We start from the raw sequence: 6,190 nt of genomic DNA, 5'->3' as shown, positions 1-6,190 counted from the left end.
TAACTCTCGTGCTACATCCATAGAGTGAGACTGAGATACGTTGTTCAAAAAAAGGAAGAGGAAAATAAACAAGATGTGAAAAAAAATTGAAAGAAAATCCTTCTCCTCTAGTTATGTCTAGAGTACCATGTTTTCACAGCTTCCCACCAAGATATTTTGTCACTATCGTTCACTTTTTTAAATATCCTTACAATAACTTGCACTCATTGGTGTATCTTGCCTCTCAAAGCCACATACAATTATATTTAACCACAACGTTGAGAAGGACAGGGTGTTCAAGGATCATCACCAAGGTCAGACCAGGAAGCAGTGGCAAAACTGAGGGCATGTTTAAATAATGCTTAATTGAACATCTACCCTAATAATAATTAGAGTGGCATGAAGTTACAATTTTCTTTTCATTTATGCCCATCCATTTCTCTGGTTCTATCCCACTGTTCTTTACTGTGGTTTTCCCCCAGGAAAATCCCTGTTTTAGCACCTGGATTTGTGCTGGCTGCTGGATTTATGATTGCTGTCTTCTCAAAGGGGCCAAAATCCAGCTGCCTTATTCATGACAACATTCATATTGGTTTCAGTGGGAGTAATTGCCTGAGGAGGATGGACAGGATTTAACCCAAGGTCAACAAAATTAACAAGAATTTACCTTAGGGCCAATAACAACCCTTGTTTATCTCTGGGCCAGAGAATCTCTGGTAAAACAGGTGCCTAAATATCTTTGTTGCATAGCAAGTAACTAAGAAAATGAGGCCATGCTCAAGGGCAGCAGGCAGAATATCTCCTACAGGGTATATGTAGGATGTCCAGATCCCAGATCCCTGCAGCCCTTTTGAAAATTCCAGCTGGTGCCCAGAGTCCTTAAGGCAGGAGAAGTCTAGGCCAGCTCAGGGGACATCTTCTGTGCACTGACAGAAAGGTTTGGGTAGGAAACCATGAAATGTGGTCAACATGGAGCAGAGCTGCCTTCTCCCAGCTGTTGGGTCTGGAGTAGCTGTGCCGTGTGGTTTTCCCAAGAAAAACAAAGACATTAATTGCCATCTACCCTGGTCACGCTGAGACAGGGAGCCTCTCCTCGGCTCCTTGCACAGTTAAAGGCATATCCATCTTTGAATCCCACCGTTTCTAATCTCTGCAGCAATATATGGCTATTTAGAGAGAAAATTGAGGGTCAAATATATTGAAAAAATTCTGGGCAGGGATATTGCTGATTTTAAATGATTAGACAGTGTGTATCAGAGGTTTTTTTGCTGTGGTTAGCTGTCCCTGCAAAGCCAAACTCAAATATCTTATATGTGGGAAAGTTTAATGGGGACGGAGAAAAGAGACGAATGCAGAATTGATCTTCCATACTTATTATCTGAACCAGATTGTGTTTGCTGATTCCACTTGGCATTAACAATCAAGTGTAAAACAGCTGTGAAGGAACTCATAGCAATGACAAATTAAAAGAATTACATTTTTGGAAATTGAAAGATTAAACGAGGACACTGAAATAACACTACATTTTCTCGAGTAATACATCTTCCGGATGTCACTTGGATTTTCCCAGCAACACAAGAATAATCATTACCCTTTTATGCCCAAAGGCCCTGATTAAGTATGTTCTTAAATTAAGCACATGCTTGAATACCCTTCCTGGATGAGGATGTTTTTTGATTCGAGCCCAGCTAGCATCTCTCATGTGGCACACAGTTGTAATTTCATGTCCTTTACACAAAATGAGTCATGTTGCACAGCTTTTCCATGGCCAGACACCATCCTCTGTAAAACATTGCCTGCTCTTGTTCCTCTCCTTGCCAGAAAGCAGCGCAGCCCGGGTGACGGTGACAACAAGTCCAAGAGCACACACAGCGCCAGGCGTGGAAAAGGCGAGGTCTGGGCTGCAGCTTTGTGGTGACACAGTCTTTCCTACTGCTTCTCTAGGGCTGGGGACACACAGTGCTGCGTGGGACTCCAGAAAGCCGGGATTTATTTTTTTTCCCCACTGCCATCTTTTCCCTGGAAAAAGAGCGGGGTGGGCACGGTTGGGCTGCCAGAGACGCACAGGCGCTGGCTCCCACATAATCACATTTACACAGATATTTCTCCCAGGCATCAGCACCCCGGCCAAGTGCCAGTGGCAGGGTTGCAGCACACAAATCCAGAGCAGCAGAATTAGCAAGGAACAAAGGCTTGGACAGGGCTGTCCTCGTTGCCCTGAGTACTGAGGAACATTTGGCTCCCTTTGCCCAAGGAGCAACTCCACAAAAAGCTGCTGACTCAGGGGTCCCCTTGGAGATGCCACCCCCAGTGTGACAGCTGGAGCTGGGAGGGAGCCAAATGTGCCACAGCCAGCCAAAGGATCACCACTCTCCAAGCCAGTCTGGGCTAAGGAGAAGCTAAGACCCTGCCTAACCCTTTCTTCTTGTTCCCTCTTGATCCCCTCACTCTTCACCAAGCCATGGACTGCAGAGCTGGGCCAAGCACTGCCAAGTAGCCAAAGCTCAGCACAAAGACTGGGCCAAACTGGGAGAGGGGGTTCCCCATTAAAGCAAATGATGAAAGGTTCTCCCTGAAAAAAGGTTTAAAGCCAAGCTGTGATTTCCAAAACCTCATGCCCATCAACAACAGATAATAACAACATGTGGTTCTTGAAAGCACATTTGTATAAAAGGCAAGGCAAATTAGAAATGGGCCCAACACATGCAACCCAGGCTGGCTTCTGCCACAGCCACTTTTAAAGCTCAGGTCATCTGGAGGTGAGGCTTGTTTTTGACAGGCTCTTGTGAGGCCACTTGATGTTGTTTTGAGTGTCTGTAGGCTCTGCTGTGAGAGCTGGGTCGTGCCAGGTGACCTCCAGAGGAACCATCCATCCCACATCATTCTTTGCATGTGCTCCATGTGCCCTTTGGCATCACTAGGGGTAAGACCAGGTACAGAGTATTTCAGTTTAGCTGGTTGGGGTGACAGATGTGGAAAGAAGTAGAGAACAGGAGTTGTTTTATGTCAGGGTACTCCACCCCCAGAGGCCACTTATTTAACAATGCACCTTACTGCCTCCATTGCCTCTGACCATGAAGTAAATTTGTGCTTATAAAAGAAATCAGCTTGGGAAGAAATTGTGCCTTGCAGTCTCCAAAACGATTGTGCTACACCAGTTTAAATTCCCAGACCTTTGCTTTTGCTAAAGCTCCCTTAGCTGCTTCATTCCTGGTGCTCCTCACCTCCAGCTGTGGTTCCCTGAATCCAGACAATGTCCCAGGCATTTGTGGGGGTTTCCAGTATAAAACTTAGCAGTGCTTAAGCTGTCCATAATGATCTGACTGTTTCTGCCTCATCTTCTACTCTTATGGCAGGTTCTTTGGGGTGGAAGGCAGATATTATCACATTTCTGCATGAGGCCTGGGGAGGATCCTTAGGGGCTACAACTTGATAGTCCCTCAAAACTGGGCTGGAGAATTAAGAAGTGAGAAGTTACAATACTACACAAAAGCAAAGCTAAGTGCTGCAGCTTGCTCTGCACATCACCACACTCTGGTGAGTATTTTACACCAGCCCAGAGACCTTTGCATCTCCCTGAGCAGGGCTAAGGAGTCTGAAAACCAGGGATGACCAGCTTACAAATGCTCTGTGCCCTTTCCAAAGCTGGTCTTCTCTCTCTCTCCCATGCATATTTGAAGAGGTTATCGTCCATCAAAATATGTTAATGAGATATTATGGCTGTTAGATCTTCTCACCAGGTGTTAATCACTGCTTGGCTAAACAGAGGCAAATCCTCTCAGCCATGTTCTTGCTGAGGATAACAATTAGGTCTGTTCTATGTCTGCTCACAGGAATGCATTCACACACCCCCGTGCACATGCAGGGCTCAGGATGCTGCCTTAAATCATGTACAGAAGTTCCAGGAAATCTGCCTGTGGCTTTACACCAGGACATAGGCTCTGTGAGGAACAGAGGGAAGGGCAAGAGCTCCTACTCTCACTTTTCATTAATGAGAGGGATAAAATGAAGGAGCCTCATAGCAGTGGGTGCCAAATGTGCTCAGCTTTTCCCATGCAAGTGGATGCTTTGTAATAAAATTAGAAAGGCCTTATTTTCAAGAGACACATGAAAAAAACTGCTTGTGAGCTGGTGCAATGCTACCAGCAGCTCTAATAAGGTGTTCTCTTCAGAGATCCAGGACAAACTTTGTGGAGCATATTCACACGTATCTCATTTTTTGCACTTTCTGGCACGCAGAGACACTCGGGGCTTTGTTTCTGCAGCTGGCTCAAGGTCTCATGCTGGCACTTGGGCAGTCTCAGTGCTACTCACTGCTCCAGCAGCACTTCAAGGCCTGATGTACTCACAGGCACTGCAGCTGCCTGAAATACAGTTTTGGGTCCTCTGGAAGGCTCCAGCTGGAATTTTCTGAGAAGTCAATCTTTTGAAAGCAAGTGGCTGTGACTTTCCTCCAAACAGGGTCCACCACAGTGTTGGCTTTTCTCAGAGTCATCTCTGGAGCCCTGAAGCACCTGAGTGCCAGAGCTGATTTCTTCAGCCCAATCAAAGCTGGTTGCTGAATTTGGTACAACCAAGATTTGCCTTCACCTCTTGGCTGGTTCAAAGGTGGACCCCATGATCTTCCCTGGACACAGGAGACTGGAGTATACTGGGGTTCACTTTTTCCTTCTGAGCTTGCCTTGGCAGATACAGGGCCCAGTAGATGTTGGGCCATATTCTTCTGCCTCACAAAGAGCTGGTTACTCCCAGAAATCAGTTTCCCTTTGTTTCCTGAATTCCTGCATCAATGTAAACCATCTATAAATCATCTCCACAAGTGACCAAAGCTGCCTGGTCTTCATCTGAGGTGAAACAGAGGCCTGGGGTCCGGGCTAGAACTGTGTGACAGATTTGTGACCCTCGACCTCTGCCCACCTCTGCCCTGGCCCTTGTCTCTGCCCTCCACCTGGGCTCAGCTTCCCTCTGGGCAGCAATACCAGCATGGCTTCATGTTGTAATGTAAGAGGGTTCTTGAGGACACAGAGCTCTCTGTGCTGCCAGAATTACTGCATGTGCTCCTCCAGATGTTGAAGAATATTCCCTCCTATCCCAAGTTACCCTGGGTATTATATTTCCCTGCCTTGACATTGTTATGAAATGTCAGAGCTCTGCAACTTGTCTGACTCTCTTTTGCAATGTCCCCAAGGGAACACAATCACTTCCAAAGCATTGGTTGGGTCCAGCAAGCCCCATGGACTTGCACCATCTTTCCCTCTGGAAGAACCTCGACCATCTCTGCAAGACAGGTGAGGTTTAGAGGGGTAGGAGGCGAAAGCAAGATGATCTGAAAGCAGATCTGGAAGGTAGATGGTGGTGGGTTTGTCTGAGGGCTGCCTGGGGACTGCTTTTACTCCTTATTTTTGTGTCACACAAAAGAGGGAGGAGTGCGTGGCGAAATTTCCTGATGACACAGACATGCAAGTGCTTGTCAATACAGAGAGGCCCCAGCCTATCAAACAGGAAGAACTGCGTGACCTCGAGGGTGGGAACAATGGGAATAGGACGAAATTCAATTGTGCCAAATGTAAGGTTTGGCACGTAAAGGCTGAAGGGCCAGAGTTTCTCTGGGAAAATAAAACATCTCAGGCGCCTTGGCTGCTCACAGGATTGCCTTGAAATGGCAGCACAGCACGGCCACAGAAAAAGGTAAATGTGAGAGAGGATGAATCAAGTGTTTCTCACAGGGGACTGAAAAGTGTTGGTGATGGAGAGCAAGTACTGGTGGGCCCTGTGAGGAGGCTGCACTCAGCTTTATCCATCTGTATTAGAGAAAGATGAACTGAGACAGGACCAAGTGTAACTAAAGGTGCTTGGTGGGGGCTGCAGACCCCAGGTAACAATAGGAAACTCAAAGGCATTGCCTGCTTCTGCCCAACAACGTTCGAGGTTAGAGAGGACACGACTGATCTATAAATATCCCGTGTTAAACTTAAAACAATGTTGGCACAAGGACAAATGGATACAAATGGCCATGAGTGTGTTTAGCCTGGGAACCATTCTGGCCATTGGAGCAGTGAGGGGGGAGGAACAGCAAGGAACAGCTTCTTGTAAGGCACTGCAGCATCAATTTTTGCATTCTTCTGTTTGACATGGGGCTTGAGATGATTCAGTGATGCAGGAAGTGCCATCCCTTCCAAGTCCCCATTATGGGTACACTTTTGGAGCCTTC

Source organism: Sturnus vulgaris, chromosome 5 (assembly GCF_052056855.1).
Source record: "Sturnus vulgaris isolate bStuVul1 chromosome 5, bStuVul1.hap1, whole genome shotgun sequence".
In the NCBI taxonomy this organism is placed as follows: Eukaryota; Metazoa; Chordata; class Aves; order Passeriformes; family Sturnidae; genus Sturnus; species Sturnus vulgaris.
The sequence above is the reverse complement of the archived record's forward strand: the minus strand, read 5'-3'. Positions refer to the sequence as shown.